Source organism: Manacus vitellinus, unplaced genomic scaffold (assembly GCF_001715985.3).
Source record: "Manacus vitellinus isolate BGI_N305 unplaced genomic scaffold, ASM171598v3 scaffold_50_pilon, whole genome shotgun sequence".
In the NCBI taxonomy this organism is placed as follows: domain Eukaryota; kingdom Metazoa; phylum Chordata; class Aves; order Passeriformes; family Pipridae; genus Manacus; species Manacus vitellinus.
The window spans coordinates 2,786,117-2,797,741 of NW_021940612.1; the positions used below are offsets into that span (position 1 = coordinate 2,786,117).

The following is an 11,625-nucleotide window of genomic DNA, read 5'->3' on the forward strand; positions in this document are numbered from 1 at the left end:
TGCTGTGGGAGTGTTCTGGGCTCCTGAACACTCCCTCCTCACCAAGTTCCAGCAGTTCTTTGTTGCAGTCTCTCCTCCTCATGAAGTCTGAGAAGATAGCTTTGAGTCCTTGTTCTCCTGCTGCTGGTGATTCCTCCCTCTTGGTGTCCCACCTTGGTTCGTAGGCTGCTGCAGTGTAGCTTATCAAGCGTACGCGTCCTGGAATCTTCATTCCTCCACATCAGTTCTCGGCTGCCCCCGGTCAGCTTTGGCAGGCAACTCTCGAGCTCTTGGCTCGTCTCCAATTTCACCCAGGACTCCTCTCCCGAGTGCCGGGCCTACCTCCACGGCCCAGTCTCTTGGCTCAGCTCCAACTGTGAGCCCCTCCTCCACTCACAGTGGAGGGAAAGGAAAAGCCCCCCTCTACAGCTTCACTGCAGAAAAGGAGGGGGAAGAGGGCTTGGCTGCAAAGCCTACCTCTCTCCTCTTACCTCAGGTGCTGTGAATTCTTCTTCCACAGCACACACTCCAAATGCTGACTAACTCTAGCCAAAGGCTGAGTTGGGGGGTCGCAGGGCTCCCCTCTTTCCCCCCTGGAGGGGAAGAGAGGGAGCCCAGCCACCCCCTGGCCTTGTCCACCTACACCCAGCAGACACCAACAGCAAAACAACCAAGACAGAACTGCCAACAGCTTCCGGTGCTGTGAGATATGATTTTGAGCAGAAGCAAACAACATGGACAGTGATTGGCTCTCCAGGGAACACTGTCCTGGCACCAAATCACCTCTGAGCCCCCCCAGCCTCTCAGGGGGGCCAATTTCAAACTATGACAGTCACATAATCTGACCAGTGGATGTTTAGGATTGTACAGAGGCAGCGTTGACGGAAGCGTTCTAGGAGACGCAGGTGGTGGCAGTAGATGACCCATGATTCAGATCCATAAATGAGAACAGACAGCACAATGGCTCTGTAAACACTGATCTTTGTACTTTTCTTCAAGTGTTTATTTCGACAAACTCTTTTATGAAGCTTTCCGATGGCACTACATGCCTTTGCTAACCTGTTGTCTATCTCTCCGTCAATCTTACCGTCCAAGGAGATGAGGCTACCTAGGTAATTAAACTGCTGGACTGATTTGAGCTCTGATTCACCAGTGGTGATATGGGGATGATGGAAGACTTCCTGCTGGTTGATAGAGAACTTCTGTCTTCTTTAAGCTGACTTCCAGCCCGAAGAGCTCAGCAGTCTCTGCAAAGCAGGATGTTAAACGCTGCAGAGCTGCTTCTGTGTGGGCAACAAGGGCGGCGTCATCAGCATAAAGCAGCTCCCAAACAAGATGGTTTAAGGTCTTGGTGTGGGCCTTCAGTCGCCTTAGGTTGAAAAGGCTTCCATCAGTACGGTATCGAATGTAGATACCGTCCTGATCACTGAGGTCTGCCGTGGCCCTTTGGAGCATCATGCTGAATAAGACTGTGAATAGGGTTGGTGCAAGAATGCAGCCTTGTTTCACACCATTCTTTATTAGAAAGGGCTCAGAAAGTGCATTGTCATATCTGACTTGGCCGTACTGATCCTCCTGAAGTGAGATGATCATTTTAAGGAACCTGGGGGGACAACCTAAGCATTCCAAAAATCTGCCACAGACCTTTTCTGCTCACAATATCAAAAGCCTTGGTGAGGGAATTAAATCAGACTGTTCCAATTACTGTAGTATTACTCTGCTCTCCATTACTGGCAAAATCCTGGCAAGAATACTCTTGAACAGACTAATACCCGCTATAGCAGAAGGAATTCTACCTGAAAGCCAATGTGGTTTCAGAGCCAACAGGACTACCACAGACATGGTATTTGTTCTCAGACAACTGCAAGAGAAGTGCAGGGAACAGAACGAAGGTCTCTACGTATCACAGTGAGATACACCAGAAAACAAGCAAGTTCACTATGGTCTGCTGCAGGAAGAGTGAACGCCAAAAGCTCTAAGGTTTTCTCCATTTCTATTCAAAAACATGAAAGGGGGTTTGTTTGTTTTGTTTTATAGAATTGATTTGGTTTCTTGAGGTTGTGTTCTCCTTTTCTTTTCTTTTTTTTTAAATATACCTTATTCAGAAGGGGGACAGGTAAGACCAAAAGACAAACCTTTGCAGAAAGCAAGGGCGTCGGTACATTTAAAGCAAGCTATTAAGAAAGGACAGGTAAAAAGATAATCCAGCATTCAAATGCCTTTTGCCTTCCTTTCATTTAATGGTTTTCACAAAGAAAGGAAAGAAAACAGCATATCCCCAAACAGCTGACTCAACTAATAGCCATTACTGGAATAATCTCAGGAGAGCATAGGAAACAACTTGCCATCATTTGATTTTACAGGTTAAGATGCAAAGAAATTATATAGGTTGAGGGCTCTGAAGACTACTTAAAAAACCCAAAACCAACCTACCAAAACCCCAACATTACACAGCATTACAGAAATGGAAAAAACCCAATGAGTCCGTTTTTAGAAATAACACCAAGGAGCCAATCTCACCTATAGCTCTCTGAGGTCCAGCCCTCCTCAAGGATGTCACTGCCTAGTTTCCACAGAACCACTGAGCAGCATTTTTATATTAAAAGAGAGACCTACTCATGGGCTAAGGTTAGGCCACCCACTGCAGTGCAGCCTGACAAATGTCCTATGTCTCCCAAACTGAACTGCATGAGATGTTTTACCATAAGACCATACCAATATCTTCATCCTTCCCTGTAGCAGAGCCAACAAAGACAGAGCTAAGGCATGCTTTGCAGCCTCCCTCATGCATCACTCTCCTGAACATCACAGTCATCAGTGGACATCAAGACATCAGATGCTTTAAGGTACTGGAGATGGAACACTGGAGGCGTGGTGCATCACATCCGTCAGTTGTAGGGTACAGGCTTATCTTCAAACACCAGCTAGGAAGGGGGTTCCTTAAGAACACTATAAAGCAGTGGGAGTAGACCTATCTGTTGCTTTGAAAGTGGGTGCCTCTCCACATGCAAGCCTGTGTCCCTCCTCCACACCACCCCCACAAATTCTTTGAGAGAAGCCACCAGGCCCTCTAGCAGGCATCTACATACTCCAGAGTAAAGTCCTGTCAGCTTGGGCAGTAAAGTTCTATCAAGAGTTGGCTGCTCTGCCACTCCAGTACCTGGCCTGAGCGTGGCAGAGCTACAGAATGCAGTATGTGCCCTTCTTCCTTACTCCCAATCTTTTCAACTAAACTGGACAGACTGGCTATTTTAAAGTTATTGGTATGTGTTTTAGAAGAAACATGTTTGGTGCACCATTCCTTGAAGAGGATCACAAGTCTTTTCCATCTCTTTCTTTCATGAATGTACACAGTGAGGATTAATCCTCATCTTTGCAAATAATCTCCTGACTTTGCAGCACACTTCTGTTAGTAACTAGTATTGAGAGGGCAGGAGAAGAGACTATTTTTCCTTGTTACTTTTTTATCTAGAAATAATTTGTCTCGTGCAAAAGGAGTTTCTGACACTAGACAGCATCTTTGAGTACAAGCAAAACAACTGAGTTTGTGACCTCATCCAAGTGCCACTTCACAGGATGCTTTGGTACCGATCTGGGCTTACACACACAGCATCATGCACTACACATGGTATTAAGACACTGCCAGAGTGTGTGCATCCAAGTTGGATGGTTTCAATCCTGCTGTGTCTACTCAGTTTTTTGTCAGACCTGTAGGACCACAAATGCCCTACATAACGATGTAGAATGGAAGTGACATCACTGGGAACACTGACATTGAATCAGGCCCTCAGCCTACAATCAACTACTTCAAGGCACAGCCTGTCTCAGTCCTGTAGATGTTCAGGGATCAGCTGAAAGACAGCCCTATGCCAGGCCACAACCCAGGGTAGCAAACTACCCTGCTGTCTTCCCAGACAGACTTAAGCAGCAAAGGTGGCTACTCCCAGAGAAGCCTGCTGGAAGACCTCTGAACTGTGAAACAAAGTTTTTAACTGATATCCCCCCCCCTCCCCCGGTACCTGGTCACAGTGGCCTAGGACTGCCTATAAAATGATTCTTTGTACACCCATAAGCACTGATAAGTGAGTTCAGAGTAATGAAACGTGAATTCCATAGGATTTCCCCCACATTGATTACAGGTCAGGGTAAAGTGGTGACTCAGTTGATCTGTATCTGCAATACGATGCTGCAGCACAATCACTGTATTTCACAGGATCACAAACTGGGTGAGGTTGGAAGGGATCTCAAGCAGGCCTACCTACAACAAGCTGCCCAGGACCATGTCCACATGTTTTTTAATATCTCTTAAGGACAGAGATAGGTTGCCCCCTGGGCAACCTGTGCCAGTGCTCAGTCACCCTTACAGTGAAAAAGTGTTTCCTGATGTTCAGAATGAAGCTGCTGTGTTTCAGCTTCTGCCCATTGCCTCTTGCCCTGGCTCTGTCCTCTTTGCACCTTCCTTTTGGGTATTTATATAAATTGGTAAGATCCCTCCCTGAGTCTTTTCCAGGCTGAACAGTCCCAGTTCTCTCAGCCTTTCCTTTCAGTAGAGTTACTGAAGTCTCTTCATCACCTTAGGCACCTTTCGCTGGAATCCCTCCAGAAACTCCATGCCTCCCTCTCTTGTACTGGGGAATCTAACCTCAAACTCACTGCCCACCAGGCAGAATGAAGAGGGCTAAATGCTCTAGTAGACGAAGAAACTTTTTTACCAGAGTTTAGGCTGCATCTATGTCAGTAGAGTCAAGTCCTGGTTGTGCTTCAGTAAACTGTGTTAGAGCACATCTGAAAATCACATAAAAACTTGCTGATCTCCATAGTTAAACAAGAAAACACAGTCCAACAGGCAAGCAGCAGTTTCATGGGTCTCAAATCCTGATTTTTGTAAGATTAAGCTTGTCCATGAAAGTCTGATAGCTAGATAATGGTAAGTGGGAGATAGTACCCTGTAAGCATCCCAGACTTTTCCAAACCACAGTGAAGTCCTGGAACATCCACTTTGTCCTTCATAACAAGGAGCACTCAGCTTTTAAGGACAGATCCAATCCCTCTGCAGAAGATGCAGAACTCCTTACAGCAGGCCTCTAGAGACAGTGTGTCTCAAGGCACAACCTGAAGCTGTTTTCGTAATTCATAGAAAAGCTAAGCAGCTGCTGCCAGCACTCTCCAAGCACCAACCCTTACACAAAAGCACTGGCATATAGTCTGTACAGTCATACAGCACTCCGAAGGTGGATGAGCCATGACCATAGTGCATGCAGTACACTGGAGAAGCCTGCAGGTACCCTGAGGTGTAGGCGCAGACAGCTGGGATAGTTATGCCATTAGAGTGCACTCTATTTGGATGCAACCAAGTTCCTGTGAATAGCTCAAGGGGCTTGCTCAACTGTATTTAATAGAAATAACAACAATAAATAGTACATGTGTCGCAGGTAGACTCCATGAGACTAATTACTCTAAATCTTGTGAATTATAAATACCTAAACACCCCACATTTATCATTCTGACACCCAGTTCCAACAAAATTTCTGTTCCTAACCAGAAGAAAACAGAACAACCTGGAGGTGAACTTGCAGACAGGCAAAGAATACATGACAGTGTTCTATGCTGGGGATTAGTCACTGGATTTCTGCAGAAGATGGAATTACAGAATTTGTACAACTTTCATTGTTAGAAAAGGAGGAAAAGCATTCTGAAAGGCAGGCTGGCAGAGGTCAGAGTCTCCTTGCACTGTTGTAAGTAAAGCAGAGGACATGGAGGGGACTGCCTTTATTTTACAGAAAAATTGAAATAGGATTAAAATTAAAGGAATAACCAAATTAAATGGAGAGATTGAACTGTTTGTACAAACATTTTAGACACCTAGGTGATAAACCCACAGAACTGCTGATAAAACAGACATAGATTTGAAAAAGGAGTTATAACTGAAGAAAACATTTACACAAATCAAAGTTCAATGATTAGCTTTACTTTATACTTCAAAATTGGCTTGTAGCTGGTGATCTTCATATTTTTGGTTTAAATTCTAGTTGAGAAAAATTGACACAAAAGCTGTTGCTGTAGCAGATGACAAAGTCACAGCTAATGGGACTGACGAGTAAGTGGGGTTCCTCAAACACTTCCATGGAAAGGGAAAAGTATCATTTCCCAGGGCCATGTAACTCATCCTAAAGGTCTCCTAAAGTTTAAAAATTTTGATTTCTAAACAAGAAAGGCACCACACAGAAATATCTCTTAAGAAAAATGGCATGTGTCAGAAACACAGTCAAAAGTAACTGCAGGAGCATATGATTACGACTGTACACCATTTGTTATGTGTAAACAAAAGAAGTTCAACAGAAGTAGTAGAGGTATGTTATAAGTATGTTGTGTTCATGAGAGCTATTTTAGCAAAAGCTGACAGAATTAGAAGTGTAAATAACTGGATTTAGATTTAAAATAGGAACAACTGAAAGTAATTTCAAAACATTTTATAAAGTAGCCTAGACAGCAACAATTATACAAAACAAAAAAAAAAAAGAAAAGTGAAAAATAGTAAAACTAGCCTGAATAGAAGGGGAGGTAAAAGGAGAAAACTGAAATAGGTAAGACAAAAACTTGGGAAATCTGGTGCATTTTTAATAGAGTCAAATTATGAACAGTGAGGCTCCACATAAGACCTCCCTTCCTTTTTTTTTGTAATGCCAAGACCACTTAAAACCACAGTGGTCCCTCAATGAATTGCTGCGATAGAACACTTCATATTTATTAAAAAAATTAAAAATATATAAAATTTGCAAATATTTCTGTTTCGTTGTTAGGAAAGCACAAACCACATCTGCAGTGACAATGAAAGAGCACTCACTGAAGACAAACATTACACAAGATTTACTAAAGTTAAAACACTTTCACTCATGAGGGTCCAGACACACCTTACCAAATGTTTAGAAGGAACGTATGTGTTAGGAAGTCATACTGACTCTTGAAATATCACCCAAAAAATCCCAAAGGGTGGAAAAGAGCTGAGGGGAAGAGATTGCATACCAAGACCTACGCAGTTTTTGCATTCAGATGGTTTGCTGCACAAAGTCAGTGGTTTTGAGGAACTAGGCATCTGCTAAGCAACTGATCATACAACAAACCAACACAGCATGCACCAAGAAACAGTTGTTTAAACAATTAAGTAGTAAACTACCTAAGTAGAAGTCCTCTACAGGCAGCTGTCTTCTAAACAGGATCCCAACAATACTAAGACTGGGGTAAGAAACTTAAAAATATTCACCCACTAGACAGAATAAAACCATAACATTATTACTGGCAGTACTTGTAGGTAACACAAAAGCTGTTAACTCGTAAATAATGAAGAAGATATGATGCTGAAAAGTATATTAGAATAACTTATAAAACAGAAACAGGCAGTTATTGTGCTCAGAATAAATACTGTTAAATATTAGCTTGTCAAACAATTAATGAACCCGCCTTAAAAAGCAATTATTTAGAAGAGCATTTAAGTTACAGCAGTCAGCCATCTGAACATGAATACTTTAATGTCATGGTTCAGTAGGTTGTTGCATTCCTTGAACACACCTTAACAATGGTATTTCAACTAGCAGTACTCCTGTACTTGTACTAAAAAGTATACACACATCAGTGCTCAGTTCTCATGATCTGTATGTACTTCAGTAATGACACTGAGTTGGAAAGGAGTCAAAAAACAGCAACGAAAGTGATTAAAGGATCAGAAAACTACTCTACAGTTACAGAGTTAGAACTGAACTGCAGAACCACTCAGACTGAGCCAGAAACAGGATACTGGAGTCTTTTCTTTCTGTTCTCAAAGCTGATAAGAAAATGTAATGTTCATGAAGATGATGAACTTAAAACGTGAGTAGTACAATTACTTTATCTCTTATGCTTCATCTAATATCAGAAAACAAATTCCACAATAAATAAAACAAACAGGTTATCAGACAGGTTGCTGGCATTTTGTGCAATAACCATGTACTTTGGTTCAAAAAACCCACACTACCTGTTCAAAAATGACACCAAAAAAACCCCAAACCAAACCAAAATAAAACCCCAAAGCAAAAAAACAACCCCACAAAGAGAAACCCTCCAAAAGACACAAACAAGCCTGAGAGCTATTGAGCACAGTGATATATACAATTAATATCACTATACCTGAACTACAGTCTAGATTGGTAGGCTGAAATATTGTTTTAAATAAGACAGATATATTCAATCATGAAATAAAGATATGTCTTGCTCATGGCTCTGTTTTGACTACTTCCCCAGAGTTCTGACTCTCTGTGCACATTAAAAAAAAGCTGCACAGAAATGGGAAGGTATTAGAAAACTGTGTACTTCACTATGCAGAAGTAGCTTGGTATCATGTAAACACGACAAAACAAACAGACACAGAACTCCAGCTACAGAGTATTCCAGAAAATAGCATCATTATTGGAGATAAAAACAACTAAAATAAAAAGCAAAGGCATTACAAAGTAGTCATGACAGGTTTTTTCCCCTTTTTTAAGCTGTTCTAACAAAAGAATGTGTCCTAATGGTTTGATAAGTCATATAAAGTAATTTTGCCCATCATGGCTAGGCTTCATGAATCAAGATTTGGGAAAGGCTCTATCCACATTTGTTCCAGGCACGCTGGTGGCTAACAAGGCCAATACGAGATAGACATATCCGACTGCAAAAAGGCTCAGCAGAAAGACTCCTTAGGTGGCATATCCTGCAAGACACGATTCTTTCTGCGTCCCCCTGTTGGAGTAATTTTGCTAATTACCATATAAAAAATCCCACCATATTTCATCTTTTTTGACAACAAAAGCTTCCTGCTTTACTAGTTTTATATTATTTATTGGAAACTCCACAGACAAAAGATACAATCTAAATATTTAAATACTATGCTTCTCACTTTACTACCTGAAACTGTAGACCAAAAAAATCTGTAAATCAAAACATCAGACAAAGCAGTTTCTGAGAATAACCTAATGAAAACTGCACTAATATAACATGGTGGTAAATTTAGCAAAAAAAAATACAGGCACAAGAATGTCACTACCCAGACAATGGTTGTGTTATAAATTTCTCCAAGAAAACAACTTAGAGGCATACATATGAGGCACTGTTCAGCCTCAGAGGTTTGCATTTGTCATAGAGAATACAGCCACAATTAAGCTATTAGCAAAATCTGTTCACACTGTTTATCTGATTTTGGTTCAAAGGCTAAAATCTTTAGAGATTGCCGTGAATCTAGTTCTTAACCCTAACTAGATTTAATAATTAATAGTAGTGTATTATTCTGTTGGGCAGCCAAACACAGAACAAAACCACAGTGAATCTAAATTTACTATTTTCTTGTCTTACAGGTAAGTGGCAAGAATTAATGGGATTAAGTAAAGAAACCCCAAGAGAACAAAAACTGTTCTAGACAGACAATGTTTCCAGACTCCTATCAACACCAACATTATTAAAAGTCAAGCTTAAAGGACTACAAGACAAGCCATCTTTAGAAGTCAAATATTACTGATGCTAACTGTGAGAGTAGTGAGACACTGGAACTGGTTGCCCAGAGAAGCTGTGGATGCTTCATCTCTGGAAGCATTCAAGGCCAGGCTGGATGGAGCTTTGAGCAACCTGCTCTCTAGTGAAAGGTGTACCTGTCCATGTTAGTGGGTTGGAATGACATGATCTTTAAGATCCTTTCCCACCCAAACCAGTCTGTGATTCCGTGAAACATGCTGCCAGTCAATTTACTGAAAATCAGTAATTACAGTGAATCTTTGTTCAGTTTGTTGATAATACTCAATTTTACATTTAGATGAATGCAAATTTACTCCTAAATTGTCTGTTCTGCCTTTCTATGAAATCAGGTGCTAAACCAGGACATTCACTTAAATGAAATCCATCTTTTCATTGATCAGAGTAAATATTTATAATCTCCTTTAATTTATTTACCATTTCAATGATAAGATAAAGAGAGACCAAGAGGAAATGGAACACAGTACAAAAAATCTCATGCTATTTCCAGGGATGGGGCATCCACAGCTTCTCTGGGCATCCTGTTCCAGTGCCTCATCACCCTCACGGCAAAGAAGTTTTTCCTAATATCTAATCTAAACCTACCCTCCTCCCGTTTAAAGCTGTTCTCCCTTGTCCTGTCACTTACAGACCCTGGCAAAAGGTCTTTCTCCATCTTTCTTATACACTCTTTTTGTAGATTGAAAGGCTGCTGCAAGGTCTCCCCAGCACCTTCTCTTCCCCAGGCTGAACAACCCACGCTATCTCAGCCTCTCTTCATAGGAGAGGTGCTTCACTCTCTGACCATTTTTATGGTCCTCCTCTGAACTCACTCTAAAAGGTCCATATTGTTCTTGTGCTGAGGACTCCAGAGCTACACACAGGACTCTAGGTAGGGTCTCACCAGAGAAGAATCAATTCCCTTGACCTAACAGCCAGACTTCTGATGCAGTACAGGATACCCCAGTTTTCTGGGCTGCAAGTGCACACTGCCCACTCATGTCCAATTTTTCATTCACCAGTACCCCCAAGTCCTTCTGCACAGGGGTACTCTCAATCCATTCATCCCCCACTCTGTACTGATGTCAGGGGTTGCCTCAACCCAGTGGCAATGCACCCAGGACCTTGCACTTGCCCTTGTTGAACCTTGTGAGGTTCCTATGGGCCCACTTTCCTTCCCTCAAGTGTACCAACTGCACCTCTGAGCTTGGTGGCACCTGGAAATCTGTTGAGGGTACAACTCAATCCCACTGCCTATGTCATAATGAAGATATTAAACAGCACGATTCCTTGAGGGACACCACTGATTATTGTTTCCACTTGGACGTTAAGCCACTGACCATAACTCTTTGGATGCAGCCACCAAGCCAGTTCTTTATTCATTAAAGAGTCCATCTTGTGACAAGTGAAACGAACTTGTTTTTGTTTTTCTTACTTTAACAGTAAGAATGATGTGGGGGACACCATATCAAAGGCCTTACAGAGGCCTAGAGAGATGACATCTCTAGCTCTCCTTTGTCCACCAATACAGTTACTCCATCATAGAAGGCCATAAGATTAGTTGGGCACAGTTAGTCCTTTGTGAAGCCTGTTGGCTGACTCTATAGTCATATCCCTGTCTTTCATACGTTTTAACGGATCTTTAGATCGTGGAACAGATACTCTTAAAAGACTAAAGCTAAGTTACAGACTGAGTTTTGGCTTGAGTTTTAGCACTGCGAAAGAGGTTTCCCCGTCTTGGGAGACTGAAAAAAGTTTCTCAAGTGTTTGTCATGGGGAATTTACACTAAATCCCTTCACCGTGATGTGCAACGCCTGTAACTTCCCAGATGAAACCCCTCCAAAAAATTCACTTAAAAGGAGTTTGGATGGATTAGGAGAATGGTAATGAAATAAACAGACTTGGATCTCTAAGTCTCTCTTTCAGTAATGGGTAAGGTCAGCAGTCTTCGAAAGTCAGTCAGACAGCTGCTTGGTGGCCTGCACTTTGAGATAAGCTACCAATCCCGTCATCGTTAATGATGACCAGGTGCATACATCATAAAAACCTCTAATAAAAAATGGCAGTCTCAGGACAGGAGAGACTAAACTGACATGAAGTATTTTCAAAAACAGTGACAAAGCATCATGTTC

General features: G+C 41.9%; 1 protein-coding gene across 1 annotated transcript in view; it reads right to left on the bottom strand.

Moving 5' to 3' along the window:
* GNAQ (G protein subunit alpha q) overlaps nucleotides 1–10,635 on the bottom strand; it is a 124,201-nt gene extending 113,566 nt beyond the window's left edge. The window contains exon 1 of the mRNA XM_018080960.2: nucleotides 10,617–10,635. The gene's annotated coding sequence lies outside the window, so the exon portion shown is untranslated. The remainder of the gene's footprint in view (nucleotides 1–10,616) is intronic.
* Nucleotides 10,636–11,625: the final 990 nt, after the last annotated feature.